The sequence below is a fragment of the Siphateles boraxobius genome, unplaced genomic scaffold (assembly GCF_051911475.1).
Source record: "Siphateles boraxobius isolate OS27281-9 unplaced genomic scaffold, OSU_SipBor_1 22, whole genome shotgun sequence".
NCBI lineage: Eukaryota > Metazoa > Chordata > Actinopteri > Cypriniformes > Leuciscidae > Siphateles > Siphateles boraxobius.
In genome coordinates, this window is record NW_027508833.1 from 36,096,512 (window position 1) to 36,112,864 (window position 16,353).

A 16,353-nucleotide genomic window follows, 5' to 3' on the forward strand; every position below is an offset into this window, starting at 1 on the left:
AAAATGATCACATCAAGAAGAGGTGGATTAATTTTGTGAAGAGCCACCTTGATGGAGAGCTGAGGATCACCACCAAAACCCGCCTCGTTAGTGATCATTTTACTCGGGATAGTTTTATAAACTTTCGTCGGAGACAACTGGGATTCACTGATAATCCGCTGTTACTGGTGAAAGGGGCTGAACCGACTATCTCCCCCCTCGGCCTTCATCCTCCCGTCGTGCCGACAACTGGTGCCATCATCGGCAGTGCGTGCCCACTAATGAGTGTAAGTTGCCTTGTGTGCTTATGTTATAATTATAATAGGTAGTCCACAGTAACTACTAAATTCTGCAACCCTCTAACGTGATTTTTTTTGTGTGTTTATTTAACGTTATATGATCAATATTCCTTAGCCAAGTAATTTAAACTATTATCTGTTCACAAAGCAGTCCCTTCCAACCACAAGAGAGACAGAGTCTTTCATGCATAAAGTCACTCGAGAAGTAGGATGTCAGACAGATCCCTTTGTGGGGAAAAGGACTGTGGCCACACAACTGTCTAAAAGAACACTAGCCAACAGAAAGAGTACAGGTAAGTTACCGTATGTTGAGAGGTCAAGTAGCCTACCTAGTTTGTCTTTTGGAAATGTGCACGTGTTTTGTCTTGCTTGTTTTCACATTCAATAGATTTTAAACCACTTAAACGATAAAAGAGGAAAAAGATTATTTAATTCCGTTCTCGCGGCTCGCGCACTTTGTTTGCTCACTGCCGCACACCCACAGAGCATCCATTCCGGATGTAGCGGTGACAGTTGAGTGTGGCAACGCAGCTTTACCGCGACTGGGCGTGGTTTCAGCGCAGCCAGCGGACACGCCCCCAGCGTTTGAGAGCAGAGACTACTGCTCATTTTTTCAAGATTTTGATAGCTTATTTTATGTACTTGTCGGCTTTTTTTATCATTCAAATATGGCTGGGTGGCTAATAACACATTTTTCTGTGATATGACAAACTCAGAACACATACTTAATTTTGACTTTACAGGGACTTTAAACTTTTACAAATATTCAATCCGATCTCACGGCAATTCGTACGTATTTTAAGAGGTGGCTAATTCTTACAAATTCATATGAATTACCATACCCCTGACCCCGCCCCTAAACCTTCCCATCAATGGGGTTTAGACAAACTGTAGTGAGGTCGTGCAAATTAGCAACCTCATATTAACTCGTACAAATTAGTCGTGAGATGATATAGAGTTGAATATTCTACCAATTTCAATATTCTACAATAGCTATAATTAAATGGATTGGTGATGTGACATGCAAACTGTGTCATTTTACAATTATATACTATTTTCATATTTATTCACATTTTGAAATGACCTTTTATTTTTGATCAGTTTTAGTAATTTTTTATATTTCTATTTAGCTTTTAGTAATTTTAGAACTTAAACGTAGACTATTTAAATTACTTGCCCAAGGCATTTCTAAGTTTTTTTAAGTTTAAGGTTATCTATTATATTTGATTTGATAAAAAAAAAAAAAAAAAAAAAATATATATATATATATATATATATATATATATATATATATATATATATATATATATATATAATAGCCTTTGTAGTTAATAACAACAGAACCAATCACAAGAACCAAATGTTGTTTTCAGTAAATGGTACCAAATGTGATGCTAATAAACTAAAGGCACAATTATTGAATTGAAAAAGCTCAAATTTAAATTTCTGAGCTCTAATTAATTATAAAATTATTAGGAAAAGCTTTTTGACTATTTCTCACACAAAGCTAACATAGCTATTTCTTTTTAGAAATGTTGGATCTTTCTTGAGCTAGAAGCCCAGTTCACATTAGTTTTGAAGCTATAGTTTTGTATGGTTTTTGTATATATAAATACACATACATATATATATATATATTTTTTATAGTTGTGCATATGTAAAGCTAGAAGATGCTATGGAGTAGGGCTGCAACAACTAATCGATAAAATCGATTATAATCGATTATGAAAATCGTTGTCAACGAATGTCATTATCGATTAGTTGGTCTGCTTACGTCACGGGGAGCGTTTACTGGTACGCACACACACGCAAGGTCTCTCTCCCTCAGGCGCTCTGCCGAGCGCGCGCGCTACACGGTTTGGAGCAGTCTCTTATGTCTCGCATGCGCGCTCTTGCTTGCGCGCTCTAGATTTCGGGAGTTTGAACTAATTCGCGGGCATCAGGGAGCCGCAATCAATATGCGGGCGACTCCCGGGACTTCCGGGATCTTGGGATGTCTGTATTTTGTCTCGAGCATCAGGTTGCGCAATCAGTTCGCTCGCAACGTAAGTGATGGATTAAAATAGCGCTACCGCAGAAATAGGTTAAATTAAAACGGTCTTTACAAAGTGAAGCATTAAATACAAAGGCAGTTAATAACAGCAGCAGTAAAATATTGTTTTTTAGTCACTGTACTCAGTGGTTTTCAGCGAAAGCTTGTGCACTAATGCATAATTTCTCCTGTCCTTTACTCAAGCCTGTTAGCTTGCTGGGTAACGTTACCTCCATTCCGTTCTCTTTTTATAGCATTTGTCTACTAAGTTTTAATTGTTTTTCAAACGCGATCTACTGCGGCTCTACATTCACACAATTGTTTTCAGTCTTTCTATATTTATTTAATCAATTTATCCTTATATTATTCTTTTATATATTATATATAATATATATTATATTCTTTATCCTTATATTCCTTATATATAATTAATTTTAAATACAAATTAAATGAATTATATATTTTAGATGTTTTTAGTTCGTTTTTAGTTCAGATATTCACATCTGAACAACATGTCTGTGTAAATTTGTTTTAACAAAAATTGTGTTAAAACATAATATGTTGGATATCATTTTTTTAACAATAATCATGTTTGTCAACTTGCCATCAGCAATTATCATTAAAAACAATGCAAATATTGATATTAGTAAAACTCAATGTGTGGCTTTTGCACTTTTTAAAGTACACTTTTACACATAAATACCCTGATTTACGGTTTTATTTAGTTATAATAAAAAAAAATCTAATTTAATTTCTATCCGATTAATCGATTAATCGAAAAAATAATCGTCCGATTAATCGATTATCAAAATAATTGTTAGTTGCAGCCCTACTATGGAGAGATCCAGTACTCCATTTACATATGCACATAGACTCTCATTCACACACACACAACCAGCTTAGGCTAAAGCAGTTCGCCTCTCTGTGTCCACACTGGACTGTCCCTAGACAGGAATCCAATTAAGCAGCTCTGGTTTATCCTCATCCGATCCTTTTTTCTCCAGCCCAAGTGAGGGGAGCGAGGGGCCACTGAAGCAGGTTTACTTACAGCAGGAGTGGGACACAGGCCTATCAGCTCGAGGTCTGTGATCTCAATGCACAGGGCTGCCATTGGCACATTGAGAGTGGGGGAAACTGATACAGACATCACATTGCAACCCTGCATTAGCAGTGTGCTTATGCATGAATGCACACATTTGCAGATATTATTACAAAGGGGTCGCAGTGTTCACTGACCTCAGCATCTCGTGTCTCTCAAACCTCACCTTCCCATGCTGGCATGTCTGCCCTACACTACCCCCACATCCCGCTCTCAGCAGGAGACCTTCATTCCTGAGCTCAGCAGAACCTACAACAGGACCTTCTCAGTTCAGTGGGCCAAGGGAGGCAAAACAACAGGGTGACAGTTTGCTTCATCTCTATCTCACATGAAATGGACACAGAGTGCAGCTTTAGATGTTAAATTATCTAAGTGTCCTAGTACATGCTTGAAGAATTTGTAAAGGAATATCCTGCTTTCAATGTAGTTGTGTAAAACAATGAATGTTTTAGTGTAGTTCTAGTTAAGCTCAGTAGGCAGTATATGTTGCATAATGTTGATTTCCTCAAAAAATGATTTCCTTTCATCTCCTTTTCTTTAAAAAAATAATATATATATATATATATATATATGGATTAAATTGAGGCACACAATGGAATAGGGCCAGTCTGCAATGTTAAAATACTCACTTAGATAAATAATGTGTGCTAACATTATTTTTTGTGAAAAAATTTTTAAGTAGCTATATCCAATTTTACAACTTCACTGCCATGACAACGTACTGCCTAAAAATGCTGCCTAACCCCATAACCATGAAAAAATGGTAATTTTAAAATGTAAATACATAAGTTGCCAAATTAAATGGAAGTGCTTTTATGAAATCAAATCATCAGCATCACATTTAATATTAAAACCTCCAAAATCACCCTATTTATTTGTATTATAAGTACTATAAGTGTTTAAGAAAACGAAGGGGGTCAAAACTTTTGTGGTAATCAAAATTATGCCACAAATGCAGTCTACCTAAGGTTCTTTATTGTTGCTTGTTCATTGTAAAGTGTCCTTGAGCCCAGGAGAGGCGCTATACAAATAAAACTTATTATAATTGTTGATATCAACTTGTACTGAAAAGAGTACTATACATGAACAGTTGGCTAGAAGTAAGACTCATATAAAATGTGACTCAAAAACACATTCACACCAAAATAACAATTTTTTCTGTGGTAGAAATGCCATTTTAAATGAACTCTTAAATGTTAATAAAAGGTTGTTTATCTAATCCTGTCAATCATATCACAAGGGTATATGAGCAGACGCTAGCCTCATCCCCCTAACATCTCTTCCGGATTCCCTCCTCCACCCCATCCTCACCGTTATTCTAATATCCATTAAGTACTTATTCATTAATTAAATGGTCCAGGAGAAGCTTAGAGCCTGAATCTTGCGCTCAAGCCTCTGCGTTACAGACAGTAAGCCAAATCTGTTTACTCGCATCCCATAAGGATTATATGGACAGGTCACAGGAATGAAACATTTTATGAAATAAAATCCCAGACTCCTTTGTCTTGATTATGTATCGTACAGTAAATACACATAATTTAGCAAAATTACAGTTTGGCAAGAAATTACATAATACAAATATATTCTAATCATTCTGTACTACAAAAACTTTCCATATTACTTCAACATATTTTATGAGAAAGAAAGAAAGAAAGAAAGAAAGAAAGAAAGAAAGAAAGAAAGAAAGAATCTACCCTTGGAATATAAAAAGAGCCCAGATGTGAAGCACACCTTTATCAAAAAGGAAATTGGATGCAATTAATAGAAAATGGCCCAAAACGGTTAATTCCATTAAAGAAAAAAGTAATGTCACTATATATTCCCAGCCTGATCTCATGCACTTTATATGCGAAAATTTGTTTTTACGTGCATATGATACAGTTTTCGCGTGCATATGATACGCACTTTATTGCGTGTAATACAAACGCACCCCACACCACTAATCCTAACCAAACATATAATACATACATACATACCCCACATCACTACTAAACCTACCCATGCGTAACAAACACGTAAAAACTAATTTTCATGTATAAATTGCATGATAAACACTATATGTATCCCATGTTTTAGATGCAAGGAGTGACTAAACAAATTATCCTGAAAGAATGAGCACACAACAGCAAACATGTACAGACTCCATGGAATAGGGCTGGGTAAAAATATCGATTAATCAATGCATTGCAATTATTTGTTTCTCAATTCAATATCGATTCATCAAATCCTATGAATCGATTCAGCCCACCAGCCAGTGGCGGCGCAGTGGGCAACACTCTAGTGAGAGGGTTCAGCATTGTACAAGACGCGCTTTACCAAAACAGCAAGATGACGGACAGTAGCTGCACTCCGTTCAAGCCTGCACCACCAACCAGGGACGTCGTTAGGCCTATTTTAGGGGGGCTGAAGCTACCCCAAAATGTTCCTAAGCCCCCCTAAATGATAATAAGAACAACAAGTCTCCGGGAGTCTCCCGCATATTGATAGCGGCTCCCTGATGTCCGCAAATTAGTACAAATCTCCCGAAATCTAGAGCTCACAAGCTCCAAACCGCATAGATCGCGTACTACAGAGAGGAAGAGAGCGAGAGTCCTTGCGTGTTTGTGCGAATGTGCGCGCGTGCCTCACGAAGCGCTTTTTTTTTCATGAGTATGCACATTTTGTGTTTCCGTTTACATTTCTTTTATAACTTGAATGTATAGGAAGAAAGAAATATACTTTCTATTACAGTTACATGCACTTTAGAGGTGTTAATAAAGCACCTGTTTGTTACAGTTGTGGTTTGTATTCAACACATGTACAATATTGTACAGTTTATTCTGCTAAATAAACCATGACAGGAAACATGCTGGGGTCAATTTGTTCTTAAACATTGGTAATACTGCACACATTATTTAAAAATATACTCAGGTACTTAATTACTTGTGTATTTATAATTATCGAAGCTAATAAATCAATATCGAATCGAAATCGAATCAAAGCCTCAAGAATCTAAATCGAATCGAATTGTGAAATTCCTAACAATACCCAGCCCTACCATGGAATCTTTATAATTATTTGTAAAGAGTGAGCTGTTGGAAGTAGAATAAATGGTGTGTTTTTTGTTTTGTTTTTTTGTAGTCTGTGCTGTTCGCAAAGGTTTAAATCTAAACCTGAATCTTTGTAGAAAGGTGAATATTGTCATGTTTTTCTTTACCTTTATGCTCAGGCCAAGAAAAAAAAGTGACTTTGAAAAGGAAAAACAAGCAGCAAGATGCTAAAACCCCACCCCCTTTCTAACTATTCTCGTCTCACCTTGAGCTGCGTCCACACAGACCATTTCCCCCGAATCTTTCCCTGACAAACGAACGCGAGCCTCTGCGGTCCCCCTCTCTGCCATGGCACAAACAAGAGCTGTCCACACATCACTCATTAACGTAACCCCCCCACATCAGCCTCCATTAAAAATAACCCGCCCTGACAGCCTCAGAAAGGACAGCGTACCTCCCGAACACCTTTTAGTCTCTCTCTCCGCCTGCACCCTCTGCCCCTCCTTTCATTAGGCCTGTTTTGGAGTGCGCTGTGGTATCTACACCATAACTAAGGCTGTTAGCATCTGTTTTACTCCAAGCAAAGTCAAAAGGTGCAGTGCTTTGAGGAGCAACCCCCTCTCCCGCAAGGATTCCCTCTCTGGCGCCCCCACCTCCCCTCCCTCCCTTCCTATTACTTTGCATACCCAGAAATGTCACCTTACTCCAGCAAGCTGTTACCATGCTGCCTCCATGCCAAAACAGCCAGCCTCAAAGGACACTGATGGATCCTGCATTTTTCAGTGATGGCTCTTAAAAGGCATTAGACGCCCGCGGCACCTCAGGCTTGGGCAACAGAAGAAGATGTGATATAATGGCGCTGGAACGAAGGACTGTGCCTCAAAGTCAAACCCAGCATGTGACACTGAGGGAGGTTTGGAGGGGTTGGAGAAAAAATGATTCCTGACTGCTGATATCTTGGCTGCGTCCGTGAGCCGGTTTGGACAATCGTTGAACAAGCACAAGCTTTTATAAGGGAAGCATTTATTGCAGCACGTGGAAGATAGATCATGCTGCTTTTTAACTCACAAACATTAAGTGCAACTTTGATAATAAAAACATGACATATTTTGATGCTGGCTTGGAACACTGAGTCAAGATTCACCTTGATGACCACCAGAGTTAAAACAATAGCTAACTTTCATCAATGACCGTTTTTTTCCCAACAGAAAGGTCGAATATCAATGTGCATGATACATTTAGTTATACATGTATATAGTATATGTACATTCATTTGTATACGATAATAATAATAATAATCAGAAACAATAAGCTCAAGGTCATCGCTTAATATGGAGACAAAACCAGAATTTTTCAAGTTCAACAGACTCTGCTCAAGTGGAAAAAATAGAAAGGTCTCAACTAGCATTGCATATTTGCTTCATTTAGAGACCAAACTATAGCAAGTAGGCTATTTGTATGAAAAAGCGCTGCAGACGCACATGTAGAGTATACCCGATGCTTTTGCGCCACATTTTGGTATATAACTTTGAGAAACATTACTAAACCGTAGTAGATCGCATATCTTTGTTTAGAGCAGGTGGTCTCGAAAGAGCCTAAACACAACATAAGGTAACGCTTAATCACAGAATGACATGACATGCTGCTTGGGTAAAGCTATAGAACTTCAGGGATCTAATTGCTTCACAATTCTGATGCAGTGTTTTCCAAACGACATTTGAAAACTCAACCAATGGGAACTGGATCTCATGTATGGTGGATGGGTATAGCGGGGAGTGACGATGTGTAGAGACCAATCAGACACTGTACGGGCTTGTTTACCAGCTTGTCTGCCATTTAAGTGTTAAGAATACATGTCGAAATTAGGAAAAGTAGTAGTAACAAAGACCCAACTCTGGTCCTGAGGTACCCCTAACAGTACACATCTGACAACCATTTCAGGTCTTGAAGTCTCTGCTAACGAGCTGATGTGTTGAATTAGGTGTGTTTGATTAGGGAAACATATAAAATGTGCAGAGTTAGAGGTACTCCAGGACCAGATTGGGAACCACTGTAGTAACAGACTCAAACCTGATTTTTTAACCGTCAGAAAGAAATTTTAAAAATAATGTAGTTTGAAAATGGTTGACCCAGTGACAAGACCCAGCAAGGTGTTTGAATCTGATGATCAGTGTCTGAAGGTCACATCCTTAAGGGACAGGAAGAAATCCAGTGAAGTACTTGCGCAGCATTTAGTATGTCTTCCATTTCCAGGATATACAGTAGTCTTCAAATGTGAGAAGCAGCTAAAAAAACAAACAAACATGGAAAGGCCTGAAGAGGCAACAAGTGGCAGTGAGTCCTGTCAAGCAGTAAATACAACTTTAATGACTCAATCAGAAAACTGGCATAATATCTGAAGAAAAGTTCATAAGAACAACAGTGACTAAGTTAACATGCACCCTCATAACGTGATTATAATGAGATTTAGGCAATATTGCAATTAAACCTTACCTCATAATCATAGTAACCATAATAATAGTAAAATAAGTGGCTTTATGCTTATTTTAAATCGCAATAAACATGTAAACACTCTAATCTTATCTATCACTCTGACCAAAATGTGCATGTGCTTGAAATGGCTACACTGATGACGTTGTCTTGCACAGATTCGTAAACATAGCAGTAAAGAAGGCATCACATTTTTGGGGTGCTGAGTACACGTTGACAATGTTGCGTGGCACAAATTTAATGCAGTATATTGATGGCCGAAAACAAAGAAATTAAGATCCAATACATCCATAGAGATGTGTTTTGCTTTTGACGCAAGTAGATTGAAACCTATTGTATGTGAGTTCATCATGTGCTGTGCATTGGGGTATGTGAATTATACCCCAATATATAATAGCCACTATTTTTAGTGAATAATCAGAATAATGAAAGCTGCATGTAAACGGGAGTGAAGAGGTATGCTATTTTCATGTAAACATCTTACTGCGTTTAAGTCCTTGTGATTATTGGAAACAATCACATTATTGGTAAACATGTAAACACTCTCAATGATTCTTCTCTTCAGCCATTTGTAAAGCAGTGGGGCTTCAATTCAATTAATGATGGAGGTCACAAATTAATTCTGAAAAGCATAAACAGTCTTTGATTTATCATGCCCAACATTCTTCGAGTGATCTTACTCAGGCCTATTGGAACAGGTCTGCAGGTCACATCACAGCCATGACCTCAACATAAATTAAGCTGTGTGGAATAAAAGATTAGATACTGATAAGAAATCAGATACTGATTTCAGTACCAAGTCGGTGCTAAAATTTTAACAATGTAAATGTAAAATGGAGCTACTTGACACTGCGTTTTAAAAAATCTGAGCTCCAGGCGTGAGATGCAGAAAAAAACAGCGAGATGTGATGCAACAGACCTATATACAGTACATAGATCAACAATTTTTTAAGACCTAGCCCTCTATAAAACCAGTGAAGTCCCTTAAAACACAAAGAGTAGGCCTACCTTAATATTTTCCAAAAAAGTCTTTCACGCCATGCTACAAAAGCTTAACAATTTTAAGACAAAGATGAAACAACGCATTTTTTCCATCACTTCATCAATTACAGCTACAGAACAATGGTCGGCAAAATAACGGCATGTTATATTGTTTGGCTAAAGCCTCTTGTCGCTGCATAATGGTGGAGAGTAGCGTGTGTGGGAGTTTCCTGAAGGACTGGAGGACTCTCATGCACAAACGGCGCTTCAGGCCGGCTAGAGGACTCTTTCAAAGTGAACAATCTGTCTCCTCACTAAAGGTCTCCCTCGCAGTAAACAGTATGTGATACTGTAGTGAAGGACGGTCACGGAGTGGCTAATCGGATGGACACAGCGAGTCTCCACTGGCGGAGCGAGAACAATGCAGCTGCGGCTGCTTAAGAGCAGCAGGTCCTGAGGCGCGACGCTGAACTGCGACCTTGCTCGTATAGACCGGTCCCTGCCACTACCTCTTTGACAAAACTTATGATTCATATAGCCCTAGTGCACTCTTTCCCTCCATCCATTTCTCTCTTTCTCACTCTCTTTCTCTCATTGCATGACCTTTACATCAGATTGCTGATAGTTATACTTTCCCTCCGCCCCTCGGATGTCCTACATATCACAATAGCCTTGCCTTAAGTGAGAGCAAAACTCTTTATGACTCTCTCGCAATCGCATTTGAAAAAAAAACAGGGCTCGCATTGTCTCCAACCTCTGGCAATGCCTTAATTAGAACACACTAAGGCTCCTCTTCGGTGTCTCTCTTTCTTTTTGGCAGTATAATTAGATTAGTGTCGGAGACCTGGTGTAATCGCTCCGAGGGAAGATGAAGGAGTGGGAGCAATGAAGGGAGACAGGTGGCCCCTCTTCGCTCTTATTTCCCCCTCTTGTGCTCCGCTGCAGGACAATATGTGGAGACAAGGCGAGGTACAGCCCCGACCCCCATCTCTCCCCTCCCTTTGACAGGTGCTCCTTTACTGCAGGTGTTTTGTGAGAGCCGGTCCGGCTTCAATATGTGTGCGTGGGTGCGCAAGTGTGATCTCCACCCAACGTGTACTGCTCGTGTTCAGACGACACATAAGAATGCACCAAGTTATTTTAAAACCACAACCATCTCACCTGTTTTCTGATAGCATCTGAAATAAAGTAATTGGTGTTCTTTATAAGATTTTATGATCATATTTTTTCAATTTTGCACAAATGTGTCTAAATAAGTATTTTTTGTGCACTTATAATGTGTTGACCCCAAACCCCTCAAGAGATATATGACCCTTTTCCCGCTCTTTTTACTTTTCTGAAGGTATCTTAAAATCTGACATTACTGTCCAAATCTCATTTTGCCTCCAGAACTCAAAGCTATTCAAGAGACCATTAAGATATATAAAATAGGATGGGCTGGAGATATGTAACCTCTGGGATGAATCCAGTTTTCTGAAAGAGTGCCTAAAGTGGAATGAGGAATTTCACTTTGGTGGGTGACGTCTTAAATCATGAGCTAATTTGACCAGTGAAGATATAAAATCCAATCCATCCAAATGGATACTGCATTTTATAAAGATTGAGCTTCAGATTAAAGAGTATCTGACAAGTGTATTATTGATTATCAAAGCTATGAGTTCAGAAACAGTGAAGTTGTGTGGTTTCCATATGGGCCGCAAATGTTGTCAGTTAATAGGTTTCCAATAAGACTAAATAATTTTTCGTCAAATAAGGCTGGTTAACAGCTCAGAAAGTCAAATCTTCCATCAAGCCACATTCTCATGATGTTTTTTTTTTGTCTTATTGGAGATACAGGTAAACTAGAAAATAAGTGTTTAACATCCATTCAAGTAAATAATTAAGTAAATTAAAAAATCTTTCAACCACCAATGATGTGAATTTGTGGTGGGGCAATCAGTTTGCCCAATCAATTGCTGGAATTGTTTGGAAAACCTGTTTGAATATTCATTAGTTTTGCATCCTGTAAGGTGGTGCAAGTGTAAAAAAAAAAACTTCACCTTTATTTAATAATTATATAATAAAATTTGATTTTTAATAAAAATCGTGATATAACCAATAACGATTTTTTTAAAGTATAGCCTAGATACAAATTAATTTATATTTATATATTCATTTAATTTTAATTAAATATTTAATTATAAATAATAAAAAACATTTAAAATGTTATATTAAACTGGGCTGACAAACTCCACCATTACATACTGAATTGATTGTTTTTGCCTTGTTTATTTGTTTTAATAGCTAGTTGTTTGTTCATTGGTTTGCCTTTGTTTTATAGGCTATGGCAGTCGCAAATGAGCCAATGCAAATGTCTAAATTCCATCAGGGTGCACTCAAATGATCTTTCTGTGTAAATGTAAGAGGGATTAAATTAATAAAAAGAAGCAAACATCCAAAAACACACTCAGGGTCACCATAAATAACCCATTACTGACGCTCATGTCACAGGGCTGATGAAGTCAACCATTAGGGGCACTCGAGAGAATATGTGTTGAAGATTGGCTTGCTTGTGGCAACAACAACTGCCAAAGCCAATTTCTCTGCTCGACCACAGTGAACCAAGAGGAGATGATACTATTCAAGTGCTCTTGTTGAATGGACAGAGCACCCTAGTGGCCATGTTTCCAGGCCAAAAATTAGACTCACCAAAACCAGGACCAAAAAGCAGTGTTAATCTAACACATGAACTTACTTATCTAAGACAAAAGATGTCTGCTAGACTGACCTAATGCACTGATATTGTCAGTCCTAAACTTTTACCCTACAAGACAGACTTTAAAACTTAAAATACAATCTTAATGTGCCCTGTAACCTGATCGGTTTACACTCAACACATTTAATATGATACCAAGCAGATGTCAACACTACTGATAAAGAACAGGAGAGTTTGTTTTCTCATGTGTTGGGTGACATGACAGTAAGACAGTCATTGGGTATTTACTCAAGGCTGTAAGGCCATTGTTGTCCCTCAGCCTCTCCCTAAGGTCACAGGCATCAACTTAATTAAAGCTGACACACTCAAACATCATCCCTACAGCTGGTTCAACAAACCTGTCAAAACACAACAGCACCCATACAGGTTTAAGAAATATAGATCCGATGAACAATTTCCTTGATCAGAGAGGAGAAGACTGCTTGAACATAAGAGACAACTGACTTCTAATATGGCTCCTACAGTTAAATATGCTAAAACTATGTATGACACACATAAACAATGTAGGCCTATATAATACAATTATAGTTTATTGTAAATGCTGATTGTGCATGCACGTTTTAAATAGTTTTCTGCTGAATTAGCAAGGCCACACTGCTACTCAAATCTGTATTGCACATTTAACATATTTTGACCACAACCATAATAATAACACTGATAATAGTGAGAAAACCACATGATGAATCATAGCTTTTCCACAAATACTAACATATGGAAGGTGCTCTGGTGTGTCATTGATTATCTCCGCTATAGTGCTACACGATTAATCATATTGCAAACGCAACGTCAAGCCTATGCGATTATATGACGCAAAATGCTGCAATTTTATATGAAATAAAAGGGCACAGGTAAATATGACATTTATTATGGGTTTATGTGAGGATTGTTTGAAGTTCACTTAAATTAAAAGCTGTTAGCTTTCAATTGTAATGACGGAATCACTGTAATGTTGGATGGCTATAATTGATGTTTAAAATGGGTGTGGGGGTCATTTTTATCCAGACATCATTGGCTTATTGATCATTATAGGTGTTATCAATCATTTAGTTGTTTTTGCTAGTTTGGGTTGAGATATACACATTTCAGAATTATCACTAATCTGAGTGTTCATTTTGCTTTAGAACCAAGCAAGTTGACTCATGAAATCATTTGTTTATTATATCGCAATCGCATATCGCAATTGCAATAATGACCTCAATAATCGCAATATGATATTTTTCCCAAATCGTGCAGCCCTACTTCCCTGCATGTATATATTTAGAACAAAATGAAATAAAAACACAACCCTGCCTCTTTTCAAAATTAAACATTGTAGCAAGCAGGACGAGGTCGAGGGCCATGGGAGGACGGTGCTAGGCCGGTGGCGTGATTACTCATGAGTGACACCTACCGCGACGCACCGGTCTCGTATCTCTCACAGGAAGAGCGGAAGCATAAAAGGAGGAGTGACGACAGTTGAGATCAAGAGAGGAACAGGCCTGGTCTTATGTTGCATTTTGTTTTATTAAATGTTTTATTTTCGTTTTGCATTTGTTTATTTATTTATTAAAGTTTGTTGAATGTTCGCCAGTTCCTGCCTCCTTCTTCCCATAACAACGAACAGTGTTACACTGGTGCCGAAACCCGGGAGGAAGGAGGAACACGCAGTCTGAGAGCCCTCACTGCTGAGGGGGATCGTGGTGCAGAGAAGGTCGGGCAGCATGAAGGGGCGATGACTGCCGATGGCTGCCCAAGGTGATGGTGCTAGAGCAATGGAAGAACAGGTGGGAAGTAGAGCTTTCTGGGTCGAGGAGGGGTGGCTGCCGTCCGAGAGGGAGTGGAGTCTTCACTCCCGTTCGCCGGAGCCTGTTGCCGTCGGCCATGATGGGGGCGAAGCAGAGAACGGGGGACTTGCTGCTGATTGCCCTCGACCGGAGTAGCCATCGCCGTCCGCCAGGTGGCGAAGGAGCATAGAGCCGTCCTCCAAAGGATGTCCAGTACCATCGCATGGCACCGCGAGTGAGTCTCTCAGTGGTTGAGGACTGAACGGCAGTGTGTACGGGAACCGGACCAAGTTTTTTGGGGGGGGTTTCTCACCACTCTCGACTCTGTCGCTCCTCAAGCTTCTGTCTCCTTTTCTCTCGCCTCGCCTGTCCATACCCCCAGGTACCGCAGTGGCCGTGTCGGGTCCCCCCGGTTGGAGGGTGAGGCGGGGGTAGAGCGCAGTCTTGGGTGTACTGCCCTGCCTGCGAGAGATGATGGGGGTATGTGGCGAGCAGGATGAGGTTTGCAGCTATGCATTACCACAGCTATGCAGATGACACACAGATCTACTTTGCCCTATCGCCTAACGATTACAGCCTAATTGACTGCACGTGCCAATGCATTGATGAAGTAAACAGTTGGATGTGCCGAAACTTTCTTCAGTTAAACAAAGACAAAACTGAAGTCATTGCGTTTGGAAACAAAGATGAAGTTCTCAAGGTGAACACATACCTTCACTCTAGGGATCAAACCATTAAAAATCAAGTCAAGAATCTTGGTGTGACTCTCGAGTCAAACCTTAGTTTCAGTAGTCATGTCAAATCAATAACTAAATCAGCATACTATCACCTGAAAAATATTGCAAGAAATAGATGCTTTGTTTCCAGTAAAGACTTGGAGAAACTTGTGCATGCTTTCATCACCAGCAGGGTGGATTATTGTAATGGACTCCTCACTGGCCTTCCAAAAAAGACCATAAGACGGTTGCAGCTCATACAGAATACTGCTGCCAGGATTCTGAGCAGAACCAGAAAATATGAACACATCACACCAGTCCTCGGGTCTTTACAATGGCTCCCAGTTACATTTAGGATTGATTTTAAAGTATTATTACTGGTATATAAATAATTTAATGGCCTAGGACCTCAATACATTGCACATATGCTCACTGAATATAAACCTAACAGATCACTCAGATCAGGTCAAGTCAAGTCACCTTCATTTATATAGCGCTTTTAACAATATAGATTGTTTCAAAGCAGCTTTACAGTGATAATAGGAAATTAAAGTAACAGAGATTGTTTTGGCTTTACAGCAGCTTTAGAATAAAGTTATTGTCTAGCTAAAGTTAGTTTTGATTGATTCACATCCGTCGCAACAATCATTATTAAAGGGTTAGTTCACCCAAAAATGAAAATGATGTAGGCCTAATTAATGACTCACCCTCAGGTCGCTCCAAGCCCGTAAGACCTCCGTTCATCTTCAGAACACAGTTTAAGATATTATTTTTTTTTTTTTTTTTTTTTTTTTTTTTTTTTTTTTTTTTTTTTTTTTTTATTTAACAATCAGGCATACATACAAACAAACCAACATAGTGCAGTAGTGAGCAATCTTGTAAATCCATACTTCCAGCAGTGACAAGAGTGATTTAAGTGTTTAAGTGTGTATGTGTGCGGGTGTGAGTGTGGTTATGTGTATGTGTGTGTATGCGTAAACAAAGTAACCGTTTATTATGTATTACCATTGTTATTACCATCACCATCCCACTTCCCACTACCACCATATTGCCAATATTGTGTTGGTAGATTTTTTACTTCCATCCTTCCTCCTATGTAATAATTGCCATTGTCAATCCTGCATAAAATACGACATAATAAGATAATATAATATAAGATAATATAATATAACCTTCCCCCTCATCTCATCAGTCCATATCTTTTCCTATT

At 38.7% G+C, this 16,353-nt stretch overlaps 1 long non-coding RNA gene across 2 annotated transcripts in view; it reads left to right on the forward strand.

The window, feature by feature from the left end:
- LOC143747286 (uncharacterized) overlaps positions 1-15,972 on the forward strand; it is a 35,069-nt gene extending 19,097 nt beyond the window's left edge. Inside the window, exon 2 of one of the 2 annotated variants that reach the window (XR_013206703.1) lies at positions 15,907-15,972. This is a non-coding gene — a long non-coding RNA (uncharacterized LOC143747286). Of the gene's footprint in view, positions 1-15,900 lie in introns of both variants that reach the window. The other variant, XR_013206702.1, reaches the window with a different exon arrangement.
- Positions 15,973-16,353: the final 381 nt, after the last annotated feature.